At 39.1% G+C, this 18,636-nt stretch overlaps 1 long non-coding RNA gene across 5 annotated transcripts in view; it reads right to left on the reverse strand.

The window, feature by feature from the left end:
- LOC105477633 (uncharacterized) overlaps positions 1-18,636 on the reverse strand; it is a 438,407-nt gene that overhangs the window by 364,028 nt on the left and 55,743 nt on the right. Inside the window, exon 1 of one of the 5 annotated variants that reach the window (XR_011620208.1) lies at positions 5,741-6,198. The exons of 1 other annotated variant lie outside the window; for it this stretch is intronic. This is a non-coding gene — a long non-coding RNA (uncharacterized lncRNA). Of the gene's footprint in view, positions 1-5,740; positions 6,199-18,636 lie in introns of those variants that run through there. 3 more of the 5 variants (XR_011620209.1, XR_984843.3, XR_011620210.1) reach the window with 3 other exon arrangements.

Consider the following 18,636-nt stretch of genomic DNA (forward strand, 5'->3'; position numbering starts at 1 on the left):
CTTGGGCCCCAGAGTAGACCAGCACTGGCACCACAGCCTCACTAGAGTCTGCAATCTTAGTGCCTGGGAACAACAGGATTGCTCCACCCCATTCCCTTACCAAAAATAATTGGTGCCAGCTTCCAGCCCATCTGTCCTACTTTGGCCTGAACTCAGCTGGCAGCCACAGCCTCCTGTTGTCTCAGGAAGTTCCTGGGTGGCAAGGTAGGAGACCCCTACACACTGGTAGCCAGGCAGGCAAAACTTGCTAGAACTTCTAGCCTAATGGTACTGCTGCTGTGTGGATTCTGCCAGAGGATACATTTCTCCAGTGGCTCTGAGAAATGCTCAGATAGCAGGGTGGGTGATGCCACCTACTCCTGCCACGGTAGCCAAGCAGGTAATGTCTCCTAGAGCTTCCAGTGTAGTGGTCCCAATTTTATGTGAACTCAACAGGTGGGTGCAGCCTCCTGTGTCCCAAGAAGCAACTGGATGGCAGGGTGGGCAACCCCCAACCACCTCTGCTGCTGATATCCAGGCAAGCCACAACTGCTAGAGCTTCCAGTTCAGTAATTCTACTTCTGCCTGAACTCTGGGCAGGCACAACCCTGTATTCCCTGGAAAGCACTTGGACAGCAGATTAGCACTGACCTGGCAAGGATATAGCCCATCTACCAACCATGGCCCCTAGCCTGAGGGAGCCCTGTGGACCAGAACAACGCCCCCACCAAAACAATAACAAAACCAAAAACAAACAAACAAACAAAAACAGTGGCATGGAGACAGTAATCAAAGAGAACTCCCCCAAGACCCAGGAACAGACTAGAATTGAAGCCAGTTGACTAAACCCACGTTATACCATAATCAAACCCCCAAGGGCACCAAAGAAGATAAAAGCAAGAGGATCCATTCAAAGGAAAGCAATTTCAAAGACCAAAGGAACATCAGCCTGCACAGATAATAAGCCAGCACAAGAGCTCTGGCAACTCAAAAAGTCAGAGTGTCTTCTGACCTCTAAATAATTGAACTACTTCACCAAAAATGGTTCTTACTCAGGCTGAAATGGCTGAAATGTCAGAAATAGAATTCAGAATATGAATAGGAACAAAGATCAACATTCTGGAGAAAATCAAAACCCAATGCAAGGAATCTAAGGAATAAAATAAAAATGCAAAGATAAAAGATGAAATAGTCATTTTAAGAACAAAATGAAACTGATCTGACGGAGCTGAAAAACTCACTTAAGAATTGCATAATACAACAGCAATATTAACAACAGAACTGACTAATCTGAGGAAATAATCTTAGAGCTTAAAGACTGGTTCTCTGAAATAACTCAGACAAAAATAAAAAATAAGGAATGAATAAATCCTCCAAGAAATAAGGGATTAGGTGAAGAGACCAAGTCTATGACACATTGGCATCCCTGAAAGAGAGAGAGAGAAAGCAAATAACTTGCCAAACATATTTGAGGATATCGTCCCCCCAAATTTCCCCAACCTTGCTAGAGAAGCCAACACTCAATTCTAGAAAATGCAAAGAATCCCTGTGTGGTACTATATAAGGTAACCATCCCCAAGACACATAGTCATCAGATTCTCTAAATCTAAATGAAAGAAAAAATGTTAAAGCAGCTAGAGAGAAGGGGCATGTCATCTACAAAAGAAACCTCATCAGGCTAACAGTGGACCTTTCAGCAGAAACCCTATAAGCCAGAAGAGACTGGGGCCTATATTCAGCATTATTAATGAAAATAAATTCCAACTAAGACTCTCATATTCAGCCAAACTAAGCTTCATAAGCAAAGAAATATGATCCTTTTCAGCCAAGCATATGCTAAGGGAATTTGTTACCACTAGAATGTCCTTACATGAGGTCCTAAACAGAGCGCTAAATATGGAAAGGAAAGATGATTTTCAGCCCCACTTAAGTACATAGACACACTTAAGCACATAGACTATTCATAATATAAAGTAACCACACAATCAATTCTGCAGAATAACCAGGTAACAACACAATGACAGGATCACACCTGCACAGTATTAACTTTGAATGTAAATAAGTTAAATGCCCCAATTAAAAGGCACAGAGTGGAAAGTTGGATAAAGAAGCAAGACACAACCATATGCTGTATACAAGAAACCCATCTCACTTGCAACAACACCCATAAGTTCAAAGTAAAGGGACGGAGAAAAATCTACTAAGCAAATGAAAAACAGAGAAGAAAACAAGGGTTTCTATTTTAATTTCAGACAGAACAGATTTTAAACCAACAATAAAAAAGGCAAAGAAGGGCATTACATAATGGTAAAGGGTTCAATTCAACAAGAAGATCTAACTATCCTAAATATATATGCACCAACACAGGAGAACTCAGATTCATAAAGTTCTTAGAGACCCACAAGGAGACTTAGGTAATCAATCAATAATAGTGGGAGACTTCAACACCCAACGAACAGTATTAGTTTTCTGCCTTGATGACCTAACAAAGATATCCAGGACCTGAACTTGATATTTGACCAAATGAGCCCAACAGACATCTATAGACCTCTCCATCCCCAAACAACAGAATATATACATTCTTCTCGTTTTCACATTGCACATACTCTAAAATTGACAACACTATCAGTCATAAAAGAATCCTCAGCAAATTTTTAAAAAATGAAATCAAACCATTTATACTCTTGGACCACAGCACAATAAAATAAAAACAAATAATAAATGATTAAAAACCATACAATTCCATGAAAATTAAACAAGTTGCACCAAATGACATTTAGGTAAACAATGAAATTAAGGCAGAAATCAAGAAGCTTTTTGAAACTAATGAGAAAAAAGGAACAATATACCACAATCTCTGGGTCACAGCTAAAGCCACCTTAAAAGGGTTGTTCACAGCACTAAATTCTCACATAATAAAATTAGAACAATCTCAAATTAACAACCTAACATCACACCTAGAGGAACTAAAGAAACAAGAGTAAACCAACCACAAAGACAGCAGAAGAAAATGAATAACCAAAAACAGAGCTGAAACAAAGGAAATTGAGATGTAAAAAACCATACGAAAGATCAATAAAGCCAGTTTTTTGAAAGAATACATGATTGGCAGACTGCTGGCTAGACTAATAAAGAAAAAAGAGAAGATCCATATAAATACAATCAGAAGTGACAGAGGGGACATTACCACTGACCACATAGAAATACAAAAACAAAACAAAACAAAAAACCCTAAGAGATTGCTATGAATACCTCTATGCACACAAACCAGAAAACCTAGAAGAAATGGATAAATTCCTGGAAACATACAACCTCCCTGCAAGATTGAACCAGGAAGAAATTGAATCCCTGTACAGACTAATAATGAGTTTCAAAATTGAGTCAGTAACAGAAAGCCTACCAATAAGAAAAAGCCCAGGACCAGATGAAATCATAGCCAAATTCCACCAGCTGTACAAAGAAAAGCTGATACTAGATTTACTAAAACTACTCCAAAAACTGAAAAGGAGAGAGTCCTCCCTAACTCATTCTATGATGACAGCATCATCCTGACACCAAAACCTGGCAGAAACACAGCAACAAAAAAGACAACTTCAGGCCAATATCCTTGATGAACACAAATGCAAAAATCCTCAACAGAATACCAGCAAACCAAATTCAGCAGCACATCAAAAAGCTATTCCACCACAATCAAGTATGTTTTAACCCTGGGATGCAAAGTTGATTCAACATACACAAATCAATAAATATGATTCATCATATAAACAGAACAAAAAGGACATGATCATCTCAAAAGATGCATAAAGGGCCTTTGATAAAATTCAAAGTGTTAACAACACTCAACAAACTAGGCATTGAAGGAACATATCTCAAAATAATAAGAGCTGTCTATGACAAACCCACAGCCAACATCATTCTAAATGGGTAAAAGCTCACAGCAGTCCCCTTGAGAACCAGAACAAGACAAGAATGCCCATTCTCCTCACTCCCATTCAACACAATACTGGAAGTCCTGGCCAGAACAATAAGGCAAGAGAAAACTAAGAGGCATCCAAATAAGAAGAGAGGAAGGCAAACTACCTGTTTGCATATGATATGATATTATACCTAGAAAACCCCAGTCTCTGCCCAAAAGCTCCTTGATCTAGCAACTTCGGCAAAGTTTGAGGACACAAAAAAAAATCAATGTACAAAAAACAGTAGCATTCCCATACAACAACATTCAACCTGAAAGCCAAATAAGAAGCAAAACCCCATTCACTGTAGCCACAAAAAAAGAATACCTAGAAATGCAGCTAACTAAGGAAGTGAAAGATCTCTCCGACAAAAATTACAACACTATTCAAGGAAATCAAAGATGACACAAACAAGTGAAAAAATACTTCATGCTTATGGATAGGAAGAATCAATATTGTTAAAATGGCCACACTTCCCTAAGCAATTTAAAGATTTAATACTATTTCTATCAAACTACAAGTGACTTTCCTCACAGAACTATTTTAAGATTCATGTAGAACAAAAAAAAAAAAAAGAGAGAGAGAGAGAGAGAACTCAAATAGTGCAAAAACAGAAAAGCTGGAGGCATCATGTTATATGATTTTAAGCTATACTACAAGGCTGTAGTATAGCTACAACCTTGTGATCTTCCACAAACCATCTGATCCACAACCATCTGATCGTCCACAAACAGAAAGGCAAATCAAACCCACAATAAGATATCATCACACACTAGTCAGAATGCCTGTTACTAAAAAGTCATCAACAGATGTTGTCAAGGTTGTGGAGAAGGGGGAATACTTTACACACCGCTGGTGGGAATGAAAATTAGTTCAGCCATTGTGGAAAGGAATGTGTCAATTTCTCAAAGAACTTAGAATTACCATTTGACCCAACAATCCCATTGTTGGATATATATCCCAAGAGATAGAAATCATACTACCATAAACATACATCCACATATATGTTCATTGCAGCACTATTCACAATAGCAAAGACATGGAATCAACCTAAAGTCCCATCAATGGTAGACTAGTTAAAAAAAAAAAAGTGGTATATATGCATCAAGGAATAATACTACACAGCCATAAAAATGAATGAAATCATATCCTTTTCAGCAACATGGATGGAGCTGTAGGCCATTTTCCTAAGTGAATTAACACAGGGAAAGAAAACCGAATACCACATGTTTTCACTTACAAGTAGGAACTAAACATTCAGTACACATGGACACAAACAAAGGAACAACAGACACTGTGCCTACTTGAGGGTGGAATGTGGGAAGAGGGTAAGGAAAACCTACATACTGGATACTATGCTTATTGCTGGAGTGATGACATGCTCTGTACACCAAATCCTGACAACATATAATTCACCTATATAACAAACCTGCATATGTACCCCAAAACTAAAATAAAAGTTAAAAAATAAGATAAGATGAGGTTATATGTCTACCTCTGCTATGATCACTCAAAACTCTGGGAATGCTTTTCCCTCTGATAAATAAAACTGAAGGGTAAACATACTTTATATTTATTAAAATTCTATTCTAGGCCAGATATATTCTGTGAATTATCTTGGTTAGTTCTTTCAACAGCAAGTAACAGTAGATATTCCGCTCCTCCTCCTTGTTTAAATGAGAAAAAGAGGGGAGAGTGGTAGATAGGAGGCAGGACGAACTTGTAGCTTCTACTCAGAGGGACAGAGCAGCATGTGGAGATCCACATTGTGAGCTTTTTCTCCAAGAACTATCACAGGTACATACCAGGAAAGCCGAGATAATCCACAGACACTTTGAAGGCAGTTGATTGCCACTGCAGGCAGCTTTCTCAGCTGGGAGGCTTGTAGCCTGAGGCAAGTTCTCAGCCCTGCTCATCAGCTGCCTAGAAATAAACTCAGTGCTTTTGGGTGGGACTGGGGGCATGGTGGGAGTGAGACTGTCCTTTCAGGCCATGGACTGAGTGGGAGGTGGATGAGGTCTGTGGCTGCCAGCTTTCTCCCATTTCCCTGGCAACCTGTGTGAGGTAGAACAGACAGCCAACATCCCCCAAGGAACATAAGTGCACTGGCCTGTGAACCACACCCCCATCTGCCACAGAAGCCACAGCAAGTCCTGCCCAAGGAGAGACTCAGCTCAGACATGCCTAACACTGCTCCCACCTGATGGTCTTTCTCTAGTCCCCTGGTAGCCAGAATACAAAGAACATAATCTTTTGGGAGCTCTATGACCCTGCCCACTGTCTGAGAAACCTGAATACTTATCCAAGGGTGACCCTAGGGCAAGCTTCTGTCTTCCCTATACAATGGCAGCTGATGTGCTCTTGAAAGTGGTGTGGCAGGACAAGCCACAGACAAAACCTCTCAGACACCGAGTTGTAGAAGGAAGGGCTTTATTCAGCTAGGAGCATCGGCAAGCTACTGCCTTAAAATCTGAGTTCCCCAAATGCACAATTTCTGTCCCTTTTAAGGGCTCACAACACTAAAGATTTCATATGAAAGGGTCGTGATTGATTGAGCAATCTAGGGGATACATGACAGGGGTTTCATGCACTGTAGTCAGAGAGAAACAGAACAGGGCAGGGAGTTTCACAATGTTCTTCTATACAATGTCTGGAATCTATGAATAACTTCAGTTTTTAAGTTATGAGTTGATTTTTAACTGCTACATTTAGGCCAGGCAGGCCCAGGCCTGGTTTTGGGCCTGGCGCTGGGCTGCCTGTCTTTGGTTTTACTTCCCTGTTTTTTCTTAAAACAGGTACTGAGTATAAAACAATATAAAACAATATGAGAGGGTCTCTCTCTTTCCTCAGTGCCACCTCCTTCCTGGAGACCAACCAACACAAAACCAACACACACAAAAATACAAAAAACCAACACATATAAAAATATAATCAAAGACTCTCACAGAGTCCTCTTCATTCTCCTGCTACCTCCACCAGAGTAGGTGTTGGTATCCAAAGCTGAGAGACCTGAAGATGAGTCACATCACAAGACTCTTTACAGACACTCCCCCGTACCAGCCCAAAACCCAGTAGCTCCACTGGGTGACTAGATCCAGAAGAGAACAATCACTGCAGTTTGGCTCTCAGGAAGCCCCATCCCTAGGGCAATGGGGAGAGCACCAGGTCAAGGGAGCACCCCCATGGGACACAAGCAGCCCTTGAGTTCCAGATCTTCCCTCTGACATAGCCTCCTTATTATCAGCCAAGAATTTTGTACTCAGCAAAACTAAGCTTCATAAATGAAGGAAGGATACAGTCTTTATCGAACATGCTGAGAGAATTTGCCACTACCAAGCCAACACTATAAGAATGGCTAAAAGGAACTGTAAATCTTGAAACAAATTCTCTAAATACACCAAGATAGAATATCCTTTAAGCATAAATTTCACAGGCCCTATAATACAATAACACAATGAAAAAAAAAAAAAGGGTATTAAGGCAACAAATAGCTTGATGAATAGAATAGTACCTCACATCTCAATACTAACATTGAACGTAAATGGCCTAAATGCTCCACTTAAAAGATACAGAATGGCAGAATGGATAAGAACTCACCAACGAAGTATCTGCTGTCTTCAAGAGACTCAGCTGACACATAAGGACTCACATAAGCTTAAGGTAAAGGGTTGGAAAAAATTATTCCATGAAAATGGACACTAAAAGTGAACAGGAGTAGCTATTCTCACATTAGACAAAACAAACATTAAAACAAAAGTGGTTTTAAAAGACAAAGATGGACATTATATAATGATAAAAGAATTTCTCCAGCTGGAAAATATCCCAATTCTAAATATATACACACCTAACACTGGAACTCCCAAATTTACAAAACAATTACTACTATACCTAAGAAATGAGATGAACAGCAACACAATAATAATGGGGGACTTCAATACTCCACTGACAGCACCTAGAGAGGGCCTCAAGACAGAAAGTCAATAAAGAAACGGTGGAAACTGTACCCTAGAACAAATAAACTTAAAAGATATTTACATAACATTCTACCCAACAACTACAGAATATACATTCTACTCATCAGCACGTGGAATATTCTCCAAGATAGACCATATGATAGGTCACAAAACAAGTCTCACCAAATTTAAGAAAATGAAAATTATATTGAGAACTCTCAGACCATAGTGAAATAAAATTGTAAATGAACTCCAAAACAAACACTCAAAACCAGGCAAATACATGAATATTAAATAACCTGATCCTGAGTGATCATTGGGTCAACAATGAAATCAAGACGGAAATTTAAAAATTCTTTGAACTGAACGATAATAGTGACACAACGTATCAAAACTTCTGGGATACAGCAAAGGTGGTGCTAAGAGGAAAGTTCATAGCATTAAATGCCTACATCAAAAAGTCTGAAAGCACACACCCAGACAATCTAAGGTCACACCTCAAGGAGCTAAAGAAACAAACAAACAAACAAAAACCCAAGAGAAGAAAAGAAATAACCAAGATCAGAGCAGAGCTAAGTGAAATTGAAACAAAAAGAAAATACAAAAGATAAATGAAACAAAAAGCTGGTTCCTTAAAAAGATAAATAAAATTGATAGAGCAATAGTAAGATTAACCAAGAAGAGAGAAGACTAAGCTCAATTAGAAACCAAAAGGGAAATATTAATACAACCAATATCACAGAAATATAAAAGATCATTCAAAGCTACTAGGAACACCTTTGCATACACAGACTAGAAAACCTAGAGGAGATGGGTAAATTCCTGGAAATACACAACCCTCCTAGATTAAACCAGGAAGAAATAGAAACTCTGAACAGACCAACGAGCAGTGATTGAAATGGTAATTAAGTTACCAACAACAAAAAGTTCAGGACCAGATGGATTCACAGCTGAATTCTATCAGACATTCAAAGAAGAATTGGTGCCAATCTCTATTCCAAAAGAGAAAGAGGGAATCCTCCCTACATCATTATATGAAACCAGCATCACCCTAATATCAAAACCAGGAAAGGACATATCATAAAAGAATACTATAGACTAATATCCATGATGAACATAGATGCAAAAATTCTCAACAAAATGCTAGCTAACCAAATCCAACAGCATATCAAAAAAGATAATCCACCATGATCAAGTGGGTTTCATACCAGGGATGCAAGGACGGTTTTACATCTGCAAGTCAAATGTCAAACACAATTAAAAACAGAAATCACATGATCACAATAGACACAGGAAAAGCATTTGACAAAATCCAGCATTCCTTTATGAATAAAACCCTCAGCAAAATCAGCATAGAAGGGACATACTTTAAGGTAACAAAAGCCATCTATAACAAACCGACACACTCACAGCCAACATTACATTGAATGGGACAAAGTTGAAAGCATTCCCCCTGAGAACTGGAACAAGGCAAGGATGCTCACTTTCACCACTTCTATTCAACATAGTGCTGGAAGTCCTAGTCAGAGCAATTAGACAAGACAAAGAAATAAGAGGCATCAAAAAAGCAAAAAACAAAAAAAACTTAGGAATATACTTAACCAAGGAGGTGAAAGACCTCTACAAGGAAAACTTCAAAACACTGTTGAAAGAAAACATAGATGATGGTCAGGCATGGTGGCTCATGCCTGTAATCCCAGCACTTTGGGAGGCCAAGGCAGGTGGGTCGCCTGAGGTCAGGAATTTGAGATCAGCCCGGCCAACATGGCAAAACCCGTCTCTAATAAAAATACAAAAATTAGCTGGGTGTGGTGGCACACACCTGTAATCCCGGCTACTGAGGGAGGCTGAGGCAGGAGAATCACTCCAGCCTCGGTGACAGAGTGAGACTCTATCTCAAACAACAGCAACAACAACATAAATGACACAAATAAATGGAAACACATCTCATGCTCATGAATGGGTAGCATCAATATGGCAAAAATGACCACATGGCCACAAGCAATCTACAAATTCAATGCAATTCCCATCAAAATACCACCATCATTCTTCACAGAACTAGAAAAAACAATCCTAAAATTCATATGGAACCAAGAATAAGCCCCCATAGCTAAAGCAAGACTAAGCAAAAAGAATACATTTGGAGGCATTACATTACCCAACTTCAAACTATAAGGACATAGTCACCAAACCAGCATGGTACTGGTATGAAAAGAGGCATATGGACCAATGGAACAGAATACAGAACCCAGAAATTAATGCCAAATACTTACAGTCAACTGTTCTTCAACAAAGCAAACAAAAACAAAGTGAGGAAAAGACATCCTATTCAACAAATGGTGCTGGGATAATTGGCAAGCCACATGTAGAAGAATGAAACTGGATTCTCATCTCTCACCCTAAAGATCAACTCAAGATGAATCAAAGACTTAAATCTAAGACCTGAAACCATAACAATTCTAGAAGATAACATCATAAAAATTCCTTCTAGACATTGGCTTAGGTAAAAACTTCATGACCAAGAACCCAAAAGCAAATGCAACAAAAACAAAGATAAATAGATGGGAGTTGATTAAATTTGAAAGCTTCTACACAAAAAAGTAATCAGCGAAGTAGACAGACAACCCACAGGTGGAAGAAAATCTTTACAATCCATACATCCAACAAACAACTAATATCCAGAATCTACAGGAACTCAAATCAGCAAGAAAAAAAAAAACAATTCCATCAAAAAGTGGGCTAAGGACATGAATAGATAATTCTCAAAAGAAGATAAACAAATGGCCAGCAAACATGAAAAATGCTTAACATCACTAATTATCAGGGAAATACAAATCAAAACCCTAATGCACTCCTGAAAGAATGGCCGTACTCAAATAATGAAAAAATAATAGACATTGGCAGGTATATTATGAAAAGGGAACACTTTTACATGGTTGATGAGAATGTACACTGGTACAATCACTATGGAGAACAGTATGGAGATTCCTTAAAGAGCTAAAAGTAGATATACTATTTGATCTAGTAATCCCAATCTTGGGTAACTACCCAGAAGAAAAGAAGTCATTGTACGAAGAACTTGCACATGCATATTTATAGCAGTGCAATTTGCAATTGCAAAAATATGAAATCATCCCAAATGTCCATTGATCAACAACTGGATAAAGAAAATATGGTATATGCATACCATGGAATACTACTCAGCAATAAAAAGGAATGAAATAATGGCATTTGCAGCAATCTGGGTGGAATTGGAGACCATTATTCTAAGTGTTGTAACTCAGGAAAACCAAACATCGTGCATTCACATTCATTAGTGGGAGCTAAGCTATCAGGATGCAAAGGCATAACAATGATACAGTGGACTTTGGGGACTCAGAGGGAAGGTAGGAGGGAGGTGAGGGATAAAGGACCATACAGTGGGTACAATGTATACTGCTCAGTTGATGGGTGCACCAAAATTTCAGAAATCACCACTAAAGAACTTATTCATGTAACCAAAAATTACCTGTTCCCCTAAAAATCTACTGAAATGAAAATAAACAAATGAGAAAAAGAAGTCTGAGAGTTTAAGTGACTCTTGTCCAGAGAAAGAGTTGACATGGGAGTAGACATTTTTGGTTGGTTTTAACCATAATCTCATCTAATACTCACATATAAACCCTGCGACCTCTGAGTAACCATGTCACTCAGAATGGCCTAGATATCAACATCCCCATATTACAGAAAAGAAAACTAGCTAAGATGCATGCATACCTTAGAGCCCGGGTTTTTTTTTTTTTTTTTCACCTAAACAGTCTCCTTTAGTCATGTCATTTATAAATATCACCTTCATTGTAGATTAACAATAATACCTGCAACATGAATATTTGGAAAGCAGTTTATCATGTACAAATGCTTTTATGCATATTTAATTTCCATTTTCTCAATAGCCAATGACAAGGGTTTTTTTCTTCCAATTTTACAGATGTGGACACTGAAGTTCAGTGTACTGAAGTGAAGAGCTTAAATCAAATGACAACAATTGAGACTGAAATCATAACCAGAAGCAGTCAATAATGTTATAGAGAAAAATAATAGTTTATTATTAAGTCTTGTAGTACAGGTCCAGCAGAATAGGCAAGAGGCCAGGTTTAAAACAGAAGCTGCATGGTAATGCTGAGTTGTCAGGCATAAACAATGACTGACCAGTGGTTTGAGATTTAAATGCTTAGTTGGACCTCAGATGAGACAGGTATCAGAGATGCAGGGACAGCCAGGAGATCCGTTGCCAATAAATATGCCTAGCAGATACTGTGTTCTGGGCTCTGCAATTGCCATGGGCTTCTCGGATTCTGTTTATCCTTTCATTCTGCCTCAAGCTTGCCAAGTCGTGAGCCTACTTGCAGAGGACCAGAAATGAAAGAAAACCACTTTCGGACCTACTCCCATGGACTCTTCCTTATCCACATCCTCTGTTGGAGAGCACCAGAAAATATTCTACCTGGATATACTGCTGCTTAGACAAGAGCAACACCATGTTCAAAAACACCAGGCACATGTTCTGTGGCTGGCACATGCAGCTTAGGACCATCTGCCATGATGGCTTTTAGCCTGCTAAGAAGATAGTGAGCTACTTCCCTCACAGCAAAGGAGCCAAAAACGAGCTTCTAGAGTCTTTGACTAAATCTAATAACTTGTCTCCTGATCTTTTTTGAACAAAAAGTAATGAATTCCATTTTGTTAAACCAGTCATCTGAATTTCAGAACCCTCTACAGTCCACTGAGAGAGGCTTAACTGCTCTCTAATAAGCCTGCTTGATTTCTGATGGCTAACGAAGTTAACAGTGAACTTCATTGTTCATTGGTCCATATAAGCTCCGTGGAAACAGGGACACCATCTTTCCTTTCCACCAAGCATCTAGAGTCATGTGTAACACACAAGAGCTATTTGATATACAAGTAATAATGACAGGAGCATCTATTACAGTACAAGACCATGTCACTCAGAATGTACTGTTCCAGACTAAATACCTGGAGACTTAAGAATTGGTAGCAGTATAAAATTTCTTTCAATTCACCATTTTCTCTTTGCGAAGTTAGAAAATGCATGGTCTCCACCTACATATTTTGGTGGGCAGAGTGGGATGATCAGGCATCCAGATTATTTTTCTTTATTTGGAGAATCTTAAAACAGTGGCAGGTGGGATGTGGGAGGGGTGGACTAGGGCAGGGCAGTCATGAGAAATAGGGTGGCCAATCATATGAGCTTGAACAAAACAATGAATTTTAAAGAATCAACATAAATATCTATCTCCAATAAAGATTTTCAGGGTAATGGCAACAGGAGGTTAAAAAATCTTCTGATGACGCAGTCACATGAGTATCATATGGTGGACAAAAGTCAATGGAGAAGATGCCAGCAACAGCAGTTTTAAATGAATGAACACACTGGTCACTTAGAGGGGTAATATGCATACCTGTTTTCCCAGTATGTCTTGGTTCTGGCCTGTTTTGCAAACCTTCCCCTCCCATTGTCTCTAGGTACTGTTCAAAAGCCTTCTAAGAGGATCCCTTTGAGGATTCATTAAATCAAAGTTGGATTCATTGATTTTCCACTAAGAGCATATTTTGGTAGGGAAAAGAGTGCTAACACCATTAGAGTTGCTCGGTTTCCCATGGGACAATATGTGCTTTGGGAGGAAGCAAGAGGAAACTGTAGTATCTGGTGCTTAAGAATGTTTTACCTAGCAGCCTGGTAACACAAGAAGGCATCAGGCATGGTGTGCAGTAATTTTCTGTATGTAAATTCTGATGACTTGGACACTCTGCCCCAAACCATCACTCATTTATTCTTTAACTATGAATCAAGTTCCTACTATGTGCTTGCAGCCATGCTAGATACTGAGGAAGTGGCAAGAAGGTAGATGAGGCCCCAGTCTTTATTTTAATTATACTTTACATTCTAGGGTACATGTGCACAATGTGCTGGTTTGTTACATATGTATACATGTGCCGTGTTGGTCTGCTGCACCCATTAACTCGTCATTTACATTAGATATTTATCCTAATGCTATCCCTCTCCCATCCCCCCACCCCATAACAGGCCCTGGTGTGTGAGATTCCCCACCCTGTGTCCAAGTGTTCTCATTGTTCAGTTCCCACCTATGAGTGAGAACATGCAGTGTTTGGTTTTCTGTCCTTGGGATAGTTTGCTCAGAATGATGGTTTCCAGCTTCATCCATGTCCCTGCAAAGGACATGAACTCATCCTTTTTTATGGCTGCATAGTATTCCATGGTGTATATGTGCCATATTTTCCCAATCCAGTCTATCATTGATGGACATTTGGGTTGGTTCCAAGTCTTTGTTATTGTGAATAGTTCTGCAATAAACATACATGTGCATGTGACTTTATAGTAGCATGATTTATAATCCTTTGGGTATATACCCAGTAATGGGATTGCTGGGTCAAATGGTAGGTATTTCTAGTTCTAGATCCTTGAGGAATCACCATGCTGTCTTCCACAATGGTTGAACTACTTTACACTCCCACCAACAGTGTAAAGGTGTTCCTATTTCTCCACATCCTCTCCAGCATCTGTTGTTTCCTGACTTTTTAATGATCGCCATTCTAACTGATGGGAGATGGTATCTCATTGTGGTTTTGATTTTCACTTCTCTGATGACCAGTGATGATGAGCATTTTTTCATGTGTCTGTTGGCTGTATAAATGTCTTCTTTTGAAAAGTGTCTGTTCATATCCTTTACCCACTTTTTGATGGGGTTCTTTTCTTGTAAGTTTGTTTAAGTTCTTTGTAGATTCTGGATATTAGCCCTTTGTCAGATGGATAGACTGCAAAAATTTTCTCCATTCTCTAGGTTGCCTGTTCACTTTGATGGTAGTTTCTTTTGCTGTGCAGAAGCTCTTTAATTAGATCCCATTTGTCCATTCTGGCTTTTGTTGCCATTGCTTTTGGTGTTTTAGTCATGAAGTCCTTGCCCATGCCTATGTCCTGAATGGTATTGCCTAGGTTTTCTTCTAGGCTTTTATGGGTTTTAGGTCTAACATTTAAGTCTTCAATCCATCTTAAATTGATTTTTTGTATAAGGAAGGGATCCAGATTCAGCTTTCTACATATGGCTAGCCAGTTTTCCCAGCACCATTTATTAAATAGGGAATCCTTTCCCCATTTCTTGTTTTTGTCAGGTTTGTCAAAGATCAGATGGTTGTAGATGTGTAGTATTATTCCTGAGGGCTCCGTTCTGTTCCATTGTTCTATATCTCTGTTTTGGTACCAATACCATGCTGTTTTCGTTACTGTAGCCTTGTAGTATAGTTTGAAGTCAGGTAGTGTGATGCCTCAAGCTTTATTCTTTTGGCTTAGGATTGTCTTGGCAATGCAGGCTCTTTTTTGGTTCCATATGAACATTAAAGTAGTTTTTTCCAAGAAAGTCATTGGTAGCTTGATGGGGATGGCACTGAGTCTATGAATTACCTTGAGCTGTATGGCCATTTTCATGATATTCATTCTTCTTATCCATGAGCATGGAATGTTCTTCCATTTGTTTGTGTCCTCTTTTATTTCATTGAGCAGTGCTTTGTAGTTCTCCTAGAAGAGGTCCTTCACATCCCTTGTAAGTTGGATTCCTAGGTAGTTTATTCTCTTTGTAGCAATTGTGAATGGGAGTTCACTCATGATTTGGCTGTCTGCTATTGGTGTATAAGAATGTTTGTGATTTTTGCCCATTGATTTTGCATCCTCAGACTTTGCTGAAGTTGCTTATCAGGTTAAGGAGATTTTGGGCTGAGACTATGGGGTTTTCTAAATATACAATCATGTCACCTGCAAACAGGGACAATTTGACTTCCTCTTTTCCTAATTGAATATCCTTTATTTCTTTCTCCTGCCTGATTGCCCTGACCAGAACTTCCAACACTATGTTGAATAGGAATGGTGAGAGAGGGCATCCCTGCCTTGTGCCTGTTTTCAAATGGAATGCTTCCAGTTTTTGCCCATTCAGTATGATACTGGCTGTGGGTTAGTCATAAATAGCTCTTATTCTGAGATACGTTCCATCAATACCTAGTTTATTGAGAGTTTTTAGCATGAAGTGCTGTTGAATTTTGCCGAAGGCCTTTTCTGCATCTATTGAGATAATCATGTGGTTTTTGTCTTTGGTTCTGTTTATACGATGGATTATGTTTATTGATTTGCATATGTTGAACCAGCCTTGCATCCCTGGGATGAAGCCAACTTGATTTTGGTGGAGAAGCTTTTTCATGTGCTGCTGGATTTGGTTTGCCAGTTTTTTAATTGAGGATTTTTGCATTGGTGTTCATCAGGGTTATTGGTCTAAAATTCTCTTTTTTTGCTGTATCTCTCCTAGGCTTTGGTATCAGAATGATGCTGGCCTCATAAAATGAGTTAGGGAGGATTCCCTCTTTTTCTATTGATTGGAATAGTTTCAGAAGGAATGGTACCAGTTCTTCTTTGTAATACCTCTGGTAGATTTCAGCTGTGAATCTGTCTGGTCCTGGACTTCCTTTGGTTGGTAGGATATTAATTATTGCCTCAATTTCAGAGCCTGTTATTGGTCTATTCCAAGATTCAGCTTCTTACTGGTTTAGTCTTGGGAGAGTGTATGGGCCCAGGAATTTACCCATTTCTTCTAGATTTTCTAGTTTATTTGCATAGAGGTGCTTACAGTATTCTCTGATGGTAGTTTGTATTTCTGTGGGATTATCATTTTTTATTGTGTCTACTTGATTATTCTCTCTTATTAGTCTTGCTAGCGGTCTATCAATTTTGCTGATCTTTTCAAAAAACCAGCTCCTGGATTCACTGATTTTTTTGAAGGGTTTTTTGTGTCTCTACCTCCTTCAGTTCTGCTCTTAGGTATTTCTTGCCTTCTGTTAGCTTTTGAATTTGTTTGCTCTTGCTTCTCTAGTTCTTTTAATTGTGATGTTAGGGTGTCGATTTTGATCTTTCCTGCTTTCTTTTGTGGGCATTTAGTGCTATAAATTTCCTTCTACACAATGCTTTAAATTGTGTCCCAGAGATTCTGGTACATTGTGTCTTTGTTCTCATTGATTTCAAAAAACATCTTTATTTCAGGCTTCATTTCGTTATTAACCCAGTAGTCATTTAGGAGCAGGTTGTTCAGTTTCCCTGTAGTTGTGCAGTTTTGAGTGAGTTTCTTAATCCTAAGTTCTAATTTGATTGCACTGTGGTCTCAGAGACAGTTTGTTGTGATTTCTGTTCTTTTACATTTGTTGAGGAGTATTTTACTTCCAACTATGTGGTCAATTTTGGAGTAAGTGTAATGTGGTGCTTAGAAGAATGTATATTCTGTTGATTTGGGGTGGAGAGTTCTGTAGATGTCTATTAGGTCTGCTTGGTGCAGAGCTGAGTTCCATTCCTGGATATCCTTGTTAACCTTCTGTGTCATTGATCTGTCTAATATTAACAGTGGGGTGTTAAAGTCTCCCATTATTATTGTGTGGGAGTCTAAGTCTCTTTGTAGTTCTCTAAGGACTTGCTTTATGAATCTGGGTGCTCCTGTATTGGGTGCATATATATTTAGAATAGTTAGCTCTTCTTCTTGAATTATTTAATGACCTACTTTGTCTCTTTTGGTCTTTGTTGGTTTAAAGTCTGCTTTATCAGAGGCTAGGATTGTAACCCCCTTTTTTTTTTCATTTTGCTTTCCATTTACTTGTTAGATTTTTCTCCATCCCTTTATTTTGGGCGTATATGTCTCTCTGCACGTGAGATGGAGGCCCTAGTCTTAAAACATGTCCTGAAGTCCAGCTGTCTGGGCATGAATACTGGTGTTACCACTTCTAGCTATAAGACCCTAGGGAATCGACTTAATCACTCTGTGCTTGTTTCATTTGTACCACAATATTATTCACACTTGCCATGTACAGTTGTTATATTAATTCATTTAATCCTCACACATAAAGCACTGAGAACAGAGGCTTTTTTTGAAAGAAGCATTAAGTAAGCACTAATAGCAGTTGCCATCTTTAAATTTATTATCAATACAATGTTTGACTTAATGTTACACATAGACAAGGCAACAGGAAACATCAAACAATTTGATGTATTGTAAGCAAGGATATGCAGGAAAACATTGAAGAAATGCACCATGAGGATTCTGGTCCAAGATGGCTGACTAGAAACATGAGATACCTTCTCCAGAAAGAGGAACCAAAATTATAAATAGACAATCATACCTCAAATAGAACACGTAGGAGTGTACAATAAAGTATAACAGGAAACATCTGAGGCAGAGAAAAAGAAAGTGAGCATTCAGCTCAGCCTGAGAGTCCAGAGAGATTAAGTATTGCAAGGAGTGGGTAAGTGAGAGTGCTTTGGTGATCCACATCTCTGCTATACACTGCTATTCACTGTACCACAGGAGAACTCCTCTACCCCCATGAACCCTGACACTAGTTTGAGTGATGATTTGGAGACCCCATGAGAGCATGGCACCAGAGAGGGAACTTATCCTGAGCCACTCACCCCCATCCTGAGACCTGAGCAACTGGCAGGACACTATTTTGGGAGCACTGCTGTCACTGGACTACATCTTATTGTGGGAAACACAGCCCGTGTATCTCCATACCCTGGGAACTCCCACTGATATTCCCCAGCATCCACTGGGATGGCTTTAGCAGAATAGTGCTGGCCAGACCCAAAGTTGCTACTGGGTCCCCAGTGCTCTAGCACAGGTGTCCCCAAACTCCTGGCTGTGGACCGG

The sequence above is a fragment of the Macaca nemestrina genome, chromosome 2 (genome assembly GCF_043159975.1).
Source record: "Macaca nemestrina isolate mMacNem1 chromosome 2, mMacNem.hap1, whole genome shotgun sequence".
Lineage (NCBI taxonomy): Eukaryota > Metazoa > Chordata > Mammalia > Primates > Cercopithecidae > Macaca > Macaca nemestrina.